The sequence below is a fragment of the Diceros bicornis genome, chromosome 16 (genome assembly GCF_020826845.1).
Source record: "Diceros bicornis minor isolate mBicDic1 chromosome 16, mDicBic1.mat.cur, whole genome shotgun sequence".
In the NCBI taxonomy this organism is placed as follows: domain Eukaryota; kingdom Metazoa; phylum Chordata; class Mammalia; order Perissodactyla; family Rhinocerotidae; genus Diceros; species Diceros bicornis.
In genome coordinates, this window is record NC_080755.1 from 18,795,204 (window position 1) to 18,808,261 (window position 13,058).

Here is a 13,058-nt window from a genome sequence, read left to right on the forward strand (position 1 = left end):
TGTTGAGGGCGGGCCCCGTGGCTTAGTGGTTAAGTGCACGCGCTCCGCTGCTGGCGGCCGGGGTTCGGATCCCGGGCGCGTGCCGACTCACCTATTCTCTGGCCATGCTGAGGCCGCATCCCACATACAGCAACTAGAAGGATGTGCAGTTGTGACATATAACTATCTACTGGGGCTTTGGGGGAAAAATAAATAAAGTTAAAAAAAAAATTAAAAATATATGTTGAAAACATATGCAGCTTACAAAGGAGACAGAAAACCCAACTTGAGCAATTATTATGTTTGGTGCTGAATCTGGTGAAGGTGGTGTTTTTCAAGATGCATGTAACTCATGGCCAAAAAAAAAACGGGGATGTTATCCACTTTGAGATCTGTCCACTTGGCTTTATTCCCTTATACTAAAGGACTGAGCTCCCTGGTTTTTTGTAAGTTACTTTACATTTTTGGCCTCAGTTTTTCTTCTGTAATTAAAGGCATTACTTGATCATTAAAATTTGGTTCAGAATTCTGTGATTCTCTTATGAGGTCAAAGAAAGGAAAGAAAAAAAGATCTAAGCCCTCCTTTTAAACAAAGAGGTTCTTGAAACCCTCTAAGAAGGAAAATCTATAACTGCCTGTCTTTAATGTCCATGGGCTTTGTCATTCTGGTGGTCAGTATAGTCTCACTGAAATATCTTCTTGAATTCCTGGTTGGACATCTTCATATCAGGAAAAACATCACTGCCTCCTTTGTGGACAATTTATATACCTGAGGACCATAGTAAAAACTTCTAATTATATTTTTGTGGGATGTGATTAAAGACAGGTTATAGCAGTTATTTTATCATTGCAAGTTAGCATTACAAGAGTTCATAAGGAGACTAGGCCCCTCATCATGACCTCTTACATACCACGCTTTTGCGGCACATACATACTAACGAAATTCAGTGAATCTTGGTCCTGTTGGCTGATAATTTCAAAGCAGTGTTTTACCTACAGCAAATAAAAAATCTACATGATAAAGCACCAAAAAAATTTTTTCAATAAACCTCATGAGCACATACTTGATAGGATACAAAAACTTTCTAATGAAAGATTAGAATCAACATTTACTAAGTCAGCACATGAAAAAAATGTAACTCAAGTCAAAATATCTCATACTTAATTTTCTATAGCTATCTCTTTTTTCTTCTTTGAGGATCACTTAGATCTCGACCAAAAGAAAAACGAGAGAAGCACACAAGGCTTGCTTACAAACAGTTACATGGAGAGACAGGAGGGAGAGAGTCACTGGACAGTGACTTCCACAACAGGTTCTTCCACCTCCGAAATCAGGTTGTAACATTATGATCGGTTCAGTCGTTTTCTTTAGTCTTCTGCCGAATGGTCTCCAGGGAATGGTTCTGCATCTGGTCCTTTATCAGGCTCACTCAGAAGGCCAGTGGGGCCTTCCTCTGGACCTGAGAAATTTCCTCATCTGCTGGATTGAGTTCCTCTTCTGTGTGAGTCTTTAATGCTTGGTATCTTTGGCCTTCTGTTTCAATTCATAATATGAAATCCTCAGTACACTCCTGCAACCATTCTTCATTCTTGGGATAGTCTTCCATCACCTGCTTCTTAAATTCCTTGAAAAAGTCAGAGCAAGATGTGGTCATGTCTGTAGTAAACTGATCTTTTTCTTGCAGACCTTTTAGATTTCAGCTTTAGCAAGCTCTCTGTTTCTGAGCCTCCTCCCATCACCTGGGGTACATTCCCTAAAAATCTGTCCATAATTTTCCCCATCTGCAGGCATTTCATGTAGAGCTCCTCATACTTGCTTTTCAATTCCAGGTTCTCCATTTGCATGGTTTTAACCACCATGACCAGGTCCTTCTGGCTAAACTGCAGTACATCTATGATGGGATCAATGGACAGGCAGGCCCAGGGCCCAAGGATACATGGCGGAGAGTCTGTCACGGGAATATCCAGAGCTCCTAAGAAATCAAATGCCAGCAACCTCACTTTAGGTGGACTTCCTCAGAAAGGCTTGACATCATGATTGTTTTGTGTCTCAGTGGCCACAGAAATCAATTTATTAGGGCTGTCTTTCAGGAGTAGGTGAAATTTGAGGTATAAAAGACTGTGTTCTCAAAGCAGACTCCTTAAATGAGGAGGTTCCAAACTGCTCCAAATAATCCATCTCAACTCCCTTGCCTAGAACTGCAGCTGGGGCTCTGAAGCTCTCCTCTGAGGTCCGTGGCAGGCTCTGGCCCGTGCTGAGAAGGGGGAGCAGGGCTCACTGCCTGGACTGCTTGTGTGAACTGAGGCACCGACAGAATCCACTGTTCCTCCCTCAGCCACTGCTCTCAGAGTTTCCCTCCAGGGTGACTTTTTAGCCTAAAGTGATGCCAATTTGCATCCAAAATTGAGGAGCACTAATAAAGGATAGATTTGGTCCCCCAGTAGAAAGCCAGGTGAACTTAAGGGGTCCATGTGACAAAACTGCACCGTTATCTAGTTTCTCTTGGGCTTGGCTCATTCGGCTTTACTTGATTTGGGCATTTTGTGATTTGCCAGAAAATCCGGCAACTCTTCATATATTAAATTAGAGAATGCACTCTAGAGCCAATGATCATGATTTTTTTTATAATGCTTTTGCTTTTATTTCCTTCTATTATACAAGTTGTTAAGATTTGACTGTCTTGGTTAAACTAAGGTTCTTCTAATATCTTTATTTCAGACATCTTAATTTCTTGTCAATTGATTGAAGGTAATGTGCTAGCAGTGCTGGTGACTACCTGTGTAATGCAAACTGCAGATAACTGTTAATTCAGGTAAAATAAAATCCTTCATCTTCCCTAGGTCCTTTTCAAATGGCCTGCTCTCCATAGTCCTGTACAGTGATTCTCGAGCTTTAGGGAGCATCAGCATCACCTGAGGGGCTTATTAAAAACCAGATTGCTGGACCGTGTCTCCAGAGTTTCTGATTGAATAGGTCTGGGTTGGGATCTGAGAATTTGCATTTCCAACCAAAGTTCCTAGGTGGTGCTAATGCTGTTGGTGTAAGGGTAAAACAAATTAGAAATAAGAAAAATATTTAATTCTGCCTGGTGCAAAGAAAAGAGAAAAAGAACATTTACTTTAGAAAAACTTTTCATTGTAGGCTCTTTCTCTGCCTCTCGAAGTGTATGTAAACCTTTTTAAAGGCTAATAAGCCTCTTGCCTATTTTACAATCCAGGATTTCTCCTTGAATTGGACCTGGAGTCATCACTTTGAAAGATAATCATCAAGGAAGATAGCACCCCAATCTCCCACTTTCATGGGAGTATAGGAGCCTGACTTCAGCAGGTACCTGGCTCCAAATTGCACCTACCTTCTGTCATAAAGATATGAAAAATTCATGTTTTCTTTGTGTGAAGGCAGTTAGTCCTCCTACTTCAGAATTAGTTACCGTTTATCTTGAGAACATGGGTGTAATGCGTTTATTTTTGAATTTTGATTCTATCATCTTCCCTACTTTGTATTATCTACAAAATTGATAAATTTGTTTTATGTTTTCCAAAGCATTAGTAAGTTCTGGAAAGAGGCAGCAGGGATCCCTATAACATGCAGTGCTTACATTATTAGTCAGTAGACAACTAATGTCATATGTGCTGGATACTAGGGACACAGCTATGAACAAGCCAGTCCAGACTTTGAATAGATGACACCTGGGAAACAGGCCATTGTAATGCAGGACTGCAGTAGGGAAGTAGGAAGAGCGTGCCTGTGGTCGCACAAAGGGTGATCCTAACCTCAGCCTTGGCGGGTGTTATGGACTGTATGTTTGTGTCCCTCCAAAATTCATGTCTAAATCCTAACCCCCAAAAATCAAGGATAGAATTACCATACGATCCAGCTATTCCACTGCTGGGTATTTATCCAAAGAACTTGAAAACACCAATGCGTAAAGATACATGCACACCTGTGTTCATTGCAGCATTATTCACAATAGCCAAGACTTGGAAGCAACCTAAGTGCCCATCAAGGGACAAATGGATAAAGAAGATGTGGTATATATACACAATGGAATACTACTCAGCCATAAGAAATGATGAAATCCAGCCATTTGTGACAACATGGATGGACATTGAGGGTATTATGCAAAGTGAGATAAGTCAGAGGGAGAAGGTCAAATAGCGTATGATCTCACTCATTAAGTAGTAGATAATAACAACAACAAAGAAACACATAGAGACAGAGATTGGATTGGTGGTTACCAGAGGCAAAGGGGGGAGGGAAGAGGGGGAAAGGGATAAGTAGGCACATGTGTGTGGTGATGGATTGTAATTAGTATTTGGGGGTGAACATGAGAACATGATGTAATCCATGCAGAAATAGAAGTATAATGATGTACACCTGAAATTTATACAATGTTATAAACCAATGTTACCACAATAAACAAAAAATTTTTTAAAAGAAAAATCCTAACCCCCAGTGTGCTGGTATCAGGAAGTGGAGCTTTGGGGAGCTAATTAGGTCATGAAGGTGGAGCTTTCATAAAAGGAATTAGAGCCCTTATAAGAAGAGACATAAGAGCTTGCTTCCTCTCTGCTCTCCACCACATGAGGATACAGTGAGAAGACAGCCCTCTATAAACCAGGAAGCGGGCCCTCAGCAGACCTGGCATCTGCTGGAACCCTGATCTTGGACTTCCCAGCCTCTAGAGCTGTGAAAAATAAATGTTTATTCTTTAAGCTACCCAGTCTGTGGTATTTATTATAGCAGCCCAAGCTGACTAAGACGAGGAGTCAGAGATGGCTTCCTAAGAGAGTTGCCAAAGCTGATATTCGAATGATGAGTAGAATGACGGAAGAGGGAGGAAAACATTGGTCCAGGCAAAGGAATAGTATTTGCAAAGCCTAGAGGTGTGAGAATATGATACATTTAGGGAACTGCAGGTAGTTCAACAAAGTTGGGGGCTGATTAGAGATGCCACTGAAGAGTAGGCAGAGGCCAGATTGCCATGCTTAGGCACAGTTTCAAACACCTGCAAATCCATCTAATTATACCACCATCTAGGTCGTGTTTCTCCATTTTATCTATGTGTGTGCCTTACGACTTGGTCAGATCACTTAAAGTTGAGATACACCAGGCATCTATCCATCTCCTATGCCAGTAATTCTACAGAAACAAATGAAGTTAACTTGACAGGCAAGTTTATAATTAAATTGATGCTGCCTCCTGATAATCACCACTTTCTCATCAAAATGCTCACAAATCATCTACATAATAATCCATTATGAAAAATACATAAATTTTTATCAAGCATCTTGGTTTGAGGGTTTAAGGAATACCTCTTTGACTTCTGACACACTTCTGTGGGCTTTTTGTTTTTTGCTTTGTTTTATTTTTGTTGTTTTGTTTGTAAATGCCTGGAAGGAATTCCTCTTGGAATGCTCTCCATTCTCTTCACTAATATTGGACTTATATTCCTCCTATATGGTGTGTTTCTTCTGCTTTCAAAAAAGAATGTGGTCCCTGGGCCTGGGAAGCTAAATGTTAAAAGAACTGAAAACTGTGGCATTGGCTTAGTGAAGACAGTAGGTGATGTGAGTTTTGATGTCAGAGGCTGGAGAGCTGATGGTCCTTATTATGTGGCCAAATCCAATAGCAATGGATTACATTTCCATGCGCTGTGTCTTGGAAGGCAAATGATGAGAAGTAGGATTAGGGAAAATGGTAGGAAAAATCCAGAATGTTCTAATTTTCTGGCTCCTTCTCGCCAGTCTTAAAGAGAAAGAGACAAACTGAGGCTAGAGTAAGCAAGTCTGCAGGTAGAGCTGGAAGGAAATACAGCTGTGCTGTGCTAAGGAATTATTCTCTGCCTTTGGCCTGCAGACTAAAAGTCCTGAATTTGGACCCTTCAAAGAGTTAAAAATACAAGTGCTCTTGTCCCCCAAACAGGAGCAGATATCGGCAGTGACTGCAAGGAGACAGTCTTGTGAGATGAAACTATGGCCTTGTATCAGTTATCTATTGCCAAAATAATGCTGCTGTGGATGTATATTTTAAAATACTCTACAGCTCAGTGGCTTAAAGCAACAGGCATTTATTTAGCTGGTGAATCTGCAGGTAAAGTCAGTGCTTCTTTTGGTGTTGGCTCGGCTTACTTGTATCCACAGTCAGCTGCCAGGTCTAGCTCTTTGATCTTCGCTGGGCTCTCTCATATGTCTGGGGTCAGTTGCTCTGCTAGTCCAGGATGACCTTGGCTGAGACAAGTGGACTACTCAGTCCCCTCCATCATCTCATCCTCCAGTGGCTAGTCCAGAAGTGTTCCTACATTTAAGGCAGAAGATCAAAATAGCAAAAGAATGTGCAGCCACTTTTCCAAGCTTCCATTTGTGTCATGTTTATTAATGCCCATTGGCCAAAGCAAATCTATGGCCAAACCTAAGGTTAAGGTGTGGGGCAGAATCAGTGATGTGCTGAAGCTAGCTCTTACCAGCTCACAAAAGTCTATTGTTAAATTTTCAGGAATTTGGCCAGCCAGTTGTTAAACACAGCCATTATTTAAAATTAAATTCTTATAATTAAATTATATTAAAACAAATATAATAAATACTCAAAACTCACGACTTCCTAGTTACTTTACTACATTTTACTACTGATGATGCTCCTGAGGTTATTTGCATCTATTGTGTCTGGTAGAAATATATCATGTTTCAGTTGTGTCACACTAGTAGCTTGAAATCAGCTATTGTAAGAGTGTTTGTACCATGGAAATTGATGAACACTTCAAATCAGATGTTGAGTTATTGTTTTGTTGATTGCCTAGCTTAAGAAAATGGTAGAGAAAATGATAATGCAGATTAAATTTTAAAGTGTTGTGTCTGTAGCTATTACATTGTGAATACCAAAAAAAATTAAGGAAACATTCTTCTAGTATTTGAAAACTATTCTCCAGTTCTGCAAAGATGTCACCTCACTGACAAAGTGCCAACTTACCTCTTCATTGTTTCACTTTCCTCTTACTCTTTTTTTTGTGTGTGTGAGGAAGATCAGCCCTGAGCTAACATCCATGCCAATCCTCCTCCTTTTTTGCTGAGGAAGACTGGCCCTGAGCTAACATCCGTGCCCATCTTCCTCCACTTTATATGGGACGCCGCCACAGCATGGCCTGACAAGCGGTGCATCGTACCCGTCCGGGATCTGAACCCTGGCCGCCAGCAGCAGAGTGCGGGTACTTAACCGCTACACCACAGGGCCGGCCCCTCCTCTTAACTCTTTAATAGTGAAAATATCAACCAATATTCATGCTGGAACTACACTTGTTCATCAATTACAACCATAGGTTGGCCACAGATAAGAAAGTTAAGCAAAAGTCAAAGAAAGCATTCTGTAAGAATCATTTGGCTATATGAAATTTACAATAAAGAGTTTCATATATTTAATTATTATTTGTCAATTGTATGCTACACATCTTTTATTTCATTAAAATTTATAATGTAATATACACGTGTATATACATATATATTTTTTGAGATTCAGTTTTGGTTTTGGTTTTTGGGTTTTTTTTTTGGTGAGGAAGATTGGTCCTGAGCTAACAACTATTGCCAGTCTTCCTCTTTTTGCTGAAGAAGATTGGCCCTGAACTAACATCTTTGCCCATCTTCCTCTATTTTTTTTGTACGTGGGACACTGCCTCAGCATGGCTTGACAAGCGGTGCATAGGTCCACGCTCAGGATCTGAACCTGCGAACCCCGGGCCAATGAAGCAGAGTGTGCAAACTTAACCACTATGCCACCAGGCCGGCCCCGAGTTTCCGCTTTTAAACATTTACCAGTACGTCACAGGGCAGAAGGCTCTCCCCAGACCGGAAGTGCACTGCAATATTTCAGCACAAAGGGTGTGGATGGGGGAGGGGTAAAAATTGGGGCTATTAATCCAATTAAAGTACCTCAAGCCCAAGCCTTTCTTGAATACTTTCCATTAAGCAATTGCCAATCAGTAGGACCTAGTCCACTGACAAAGATCAGATTGTGGCTTTGCCTATTATTTCAAAATGTCTCAAGACAGCCAACATTTTTTGGAGGGATGAGGAGTTTTGGGGGGAGGGGGAGGTGAGAATAGGCAGAGCCTAGATGCCAGTACATAAAATTCCAAAGTCTTCGGGCTTAAAAATTGTCTAGACAGTATCTGAGGCTACTAATACACTTGGAACTAACTAAAAGCAAATAGACCAGAAGATTACAAAATTTTAAGGGACTGTTTTGCAAAAGAAATTTCAATCTCAGCCTGTGACCGTCAGACTCCTAAAAACAATCCCTGGGTCTGAAAACCCACACCGGCAGGAAGAATACGTCCAAAACTGCAAACACCACAAAGGGGTCCCTGCCCCAGTGCCCACTTCAGATGCAGCCATGGAGGATGATGGCTGTCCCAGAAAGCAGAGATGGGGACCATAAAGAACAATGGACAAGAGAGCTTAACCAGGGACTACTGAAAGAGCTAAGCAAATAATTCACTCTTTTACTAGGAGAGGGAGTTCTCACTTGCTGCTCAGAGGTATTTGATAACCGATATGAACTGGTGACCACTGCCAGTTTTTCCTCTTCCCCTTTCCCAAATGGGAATTTTTATTATGCTAGCTTTGCCTATCCATATCCATGTATATCTTTCAATTTATAGATTGTCATACCATAAGAAGTAACATATGACCTAAAGGAAGGGACTGCGTATGATGCAGAGACCCTGAACTTGGATCAGGAAGCAGGAACTCAGAAAGATTTTGAAGTTGTCTCCCCTGCAGAAGGAGTGAATGTTTATATATGTATATTTTTTATCTTTCTTGGATCATTAGCTTTGTGGGAAGTCAACTGCTATATAGTGAGAACATTCAAGCAGTCCTATATAGGAAAAAAAAGGTGCTCATAGATATTTGGATAGCCAAAGGATATTCATGGCCATAGCCCATATTCATTCTCCTGTTCTTGCTTAGCAAGAAAACTCAATTTTTAGCTGGGCCTATGGCCCATCAGCAAATAAAAACTACATTCACTAGATTACCTTATACATCATATGCTCCCATGTTATATGCCATGTGTTCGCATTTAACTAAGTGCTGGCCATTGAGATATAGGCAATGTAGCCTTCAGAAAACCTTCTTAACTGACTGCTGGCACATTTTTCCTTTCTCCTTTCCTCTATTCTGCTGCCTGGATTTCAGTTGTGATAACTGAAATCTTAGTAGATATCTCAGACCATGAGAGTAAGGGTCATAAACTGGGGATGGTGGCACCTAGGTCTGTGAGGATGAAGGCACTACCATACCAGCCTTGGACTGCCTGCTTCCAGATGTCTTTTGTGCATGAGAGAAATAAACATCTATTGTCATTTTGTAGTTTCCTGTTACTACAGCCCAAACCAATCCTAAATGATACCAGAAATAGATCAGAAAATGTGTATGTGTGGTTGGGGGTGGGGGTGACATTTGGAATGAGCAAGGGAGTTGAATTGGGGAGGAGGGGCAGAATTCAGAGAGAGAATTTTTAAATACACCCATACATTCTTTGATTCTCCTCTCTTCAAAAGGTGGAGTTTAATTCTTCTTCCCTTATTTGTGGGCGAGACTTAGTGATTTGCTACTAATGAACAAAATGTGTCCAAAGTGATGTTGCATGGATTCCAAGCCTAGATTATAAAAGGCATTGTGGCTTCCGCATTGATATCTCTTGGATTCTTAGCTCTGGGCAAAGTCAGATGCCATATTGAGAGGACACTCAAGCAGCCCTAAGAAGAGGTCCATGGGTGAGGAACTGAGGCCTCCAACAGCCAACATAAACTTGCCATGTGAGGGACCCATCTTGGAAGCAGATCCTTGAGCCCCAGTCAAACTTTCAGACGACTGCAGCCCAGCCAATATCTTAACTAAAACCTCATGAAAGACTCTAAGCCAGAAGCAGCTAGCAAAGCTGCTCCTGAATTTCTGATACACAGAAACTGTAGAATCATACATGTTTAGTTTTGTTTTAATCCACAAAGATTTGGGGTAATTGTTATGCAGCAATAGATAACTATACTTACATTATCAAGTTGATACATTATGGATGGAGAAAAGTTGCACTGATGGAGTAAGATGAGAAGGTGTTTGTCAGTCCCAGGATGTGACATCTGGGCTCTGACTTAATACTAAGTTACTGTATATGACAGGGGAGGAGGGAGCACTGTTTAGAGTCATGTACCGTGAGCAGATTCAAATATCTGCTTGAATAGGGTTCAAGGTGTGACTGAACTGTCGTCTTTCCAGGGTTCTAACTGTTGGAACATACACAAAAGGACAGATTGTCAAATGAAAATAAGGCAGCATTATTGATTGATTCCTAGGCAAATATCCTACAATGTGGGCCTTCTAATAGATTTGGAGACTACATGGGACTTCATACATCCTCTCCTCTGGATTTTAGGCAGCTGAGGCCTGAATTGCAATAATCCAAGTGAGAAACGAAAGAGTTTTGGTCTAAGGTGGAGGTGACAGAAGTGGAGAGAGGGAGATAGATTTGAGGTATGTTTTGGAGATAGGAATGACAGGCCTTACAGATAAATGGGATGTGGGAACTGTTTCTTCCTCTCTCCCACGTCAGGAATATTGGAGGTTCCATTTCCATCTTTCTACATCCTCCTTCTTTTTCCTCCCCAAGGGAGGAGGAGGAGATAAAGTGGTCAGAGCTCATTAGTCTTTGGACATCCTTTTCCTTGTGGATGGAACATGGAGACACATTTCTGTGTTCAGGCAGAGTTGGTCCTCTGGTGCTTATTGTCACTCTGCAGTATGGCAGTACGCCAATAGCCTCCTAACTACATCCCTGCTTACTGCCTTCCAGTCCATCGTCCACACTGGTCATGGTTACTGTTTTTGTTTAATTTCCCGAAATAGTTCATTGAATTTACCTGAAGAGAGTTGGAAATCTATTTTTGGCCTACAACAATGGGGATATTAGCAAGAAGCATTTCCAGTCAAGTTTGTTCTTTGCTTTGACGCAGGAATGGTATTGCCATTTTTATGATATAATATTGTATGTCTTACACATCTCTCACTGGACTTCACTGTTTGAAGCAACACCTTTGTCAGGTGACCATAAAAATCTGCATCAAAAAAATAGAGCCACACAGAATCTCCAGTTGTTTTAAAAATGAGAAAAGAATAGATTGATAGAGATATTTTCCATTTTTGAAAGGCTTATTAAAAATGAAACCAAAAAAATTCATTACACGTTATGAAAAATGCATTGACTGACCTTTGAAGTTCAAGCAAGCTCAAAAAGAGCAGGGTAATTAAAGAAGACAAGCAAAAAGTTCAAGAAATTATATGAAGCTTGACTAATGAGCAGGTTTAAAATAAATAATGTATCTTCATGAGTTATTGATGATCTTTTAACTCATAAGTGCTGAGAAACACATAACAAGGAATGATTTGTAAAAAGTCATGAAAAACAAGTGAGAACACAACCAGTTCATTGCTTATCTTGTAACCGATTAAAGTTCTATCTGAAAAAGAGAAAAGCAAGGAACAAAAATCTAAGAAAAGGGGGGGGAATGGGTAACAGAAAGGGATCTGTACTCAGTTGAATAACATCTCCCCAAAATTCATGTTCACCCAGAAGCTCAGTATGTGATCTTATATAGAAATAGGATTTTTGCAGATTTAATTAGTTAAGATGAGGTCATGCTGGATTAGGCTGGGCCCTAAATCCGATATGACTGGTGTCCTGATAAGAAGCAGAGAGGATGCAGAGAGGCACAGAGACACACAGGAAAGAAAGGCAGGAGATGCCAGAGGCAGAGATTGAATGATGCAGCTGCAAGCCAAGGAATTCCAAGGATTGCTGGCCACCACTGGAATCTAGAAGAGAGGTGTGGAACAGCTTCTGCCCTAGAACCTCAGAGGGAACTTGCCCATACTGACAACTTGATTTCAGACTTTAGGCCCCAGAACGAGGCCTAAAGAGAGAATATATTTCTGTTCTCTCAAGCCACCCCATTTGTGGTACTTTGTTACGGCCACCCTGGTAAACTAATACAAGGGTTAAAAAAAAGAAAGAAAGAACTTAAATTAGTATTTAATTTCAGAAAGTAAATAATGTCTTAAAGAAAAGAACATGGAAAGATCATAGTGATTGGAACCATAATTCCTAACTCAAATATTGAATTCGACGTTTATATTTGCCAAAATCTGTGAGCCACATATCTTTTAAGTCATAAGTAGCCCTAAATCTGCATATCAATTCTATTCAACAAATATTCACTTACCCATTTAGAAGCCTGAGAGTGCTAAGAGTTGGGACTGATAAAAAGGAGAATTTTATAAATAGGCCTCAAGTAACTTCACTTTTTAGAAAAACAAATAATAAATAACCAAGGGACTAAGTTTAATAAAAGAAGATATATTTTAAAGTACTACATTAGGCTGTAGTTAAGGTCTGAAAGGGAAGATACAAATTATAATGGCCATGAAGCATCAAAAAGAGGATGGGCTGAAGTCATTGGGTATCCTTCCTGGAAATCAAGGAACTTAGTGAGCCATCAACAGTATTTGAGATTTGGTGAGGCTGAGTTAAAAGAATCTGGGTGGGGGTCAACATATTTAAACAGAGCTCTCTTCTAGAGATCTGTTGTAACAGGCTCTGGACAACAGGAGCAGATGTTCAGTCACTCTCTGCTCTGGTTTTTCTGATACTCTCTCTATTGTCCTTGTAGAATTGTGGTACCCAGGGTAGTCAACTAGTGTGGGGGTTAGACTTCATCCTGATTCTAGAATCAATTCTCATTAACAATCAATAGTATGAAGGGGCTTGTGACCATTAATAGCACCAAAGGACGTAGATGAGTAACAAGATATGAAAAGTGAAAAGTATGAAACAATTTTGAAGCACATTATTTATGAGTATAGGAGTTAATGTTTTGCTTCAAATTCATCATTCTTTACTTCATAACACACTATTCTGTAGTTACTCTCATTTAATGTAACTAAAACTTGGAAATTTTATTATTTTAAATTACACACAATGTTCAATTATTATTCACTTTAAAAGTCTATTTTTTTATTTCAAAATCAACACT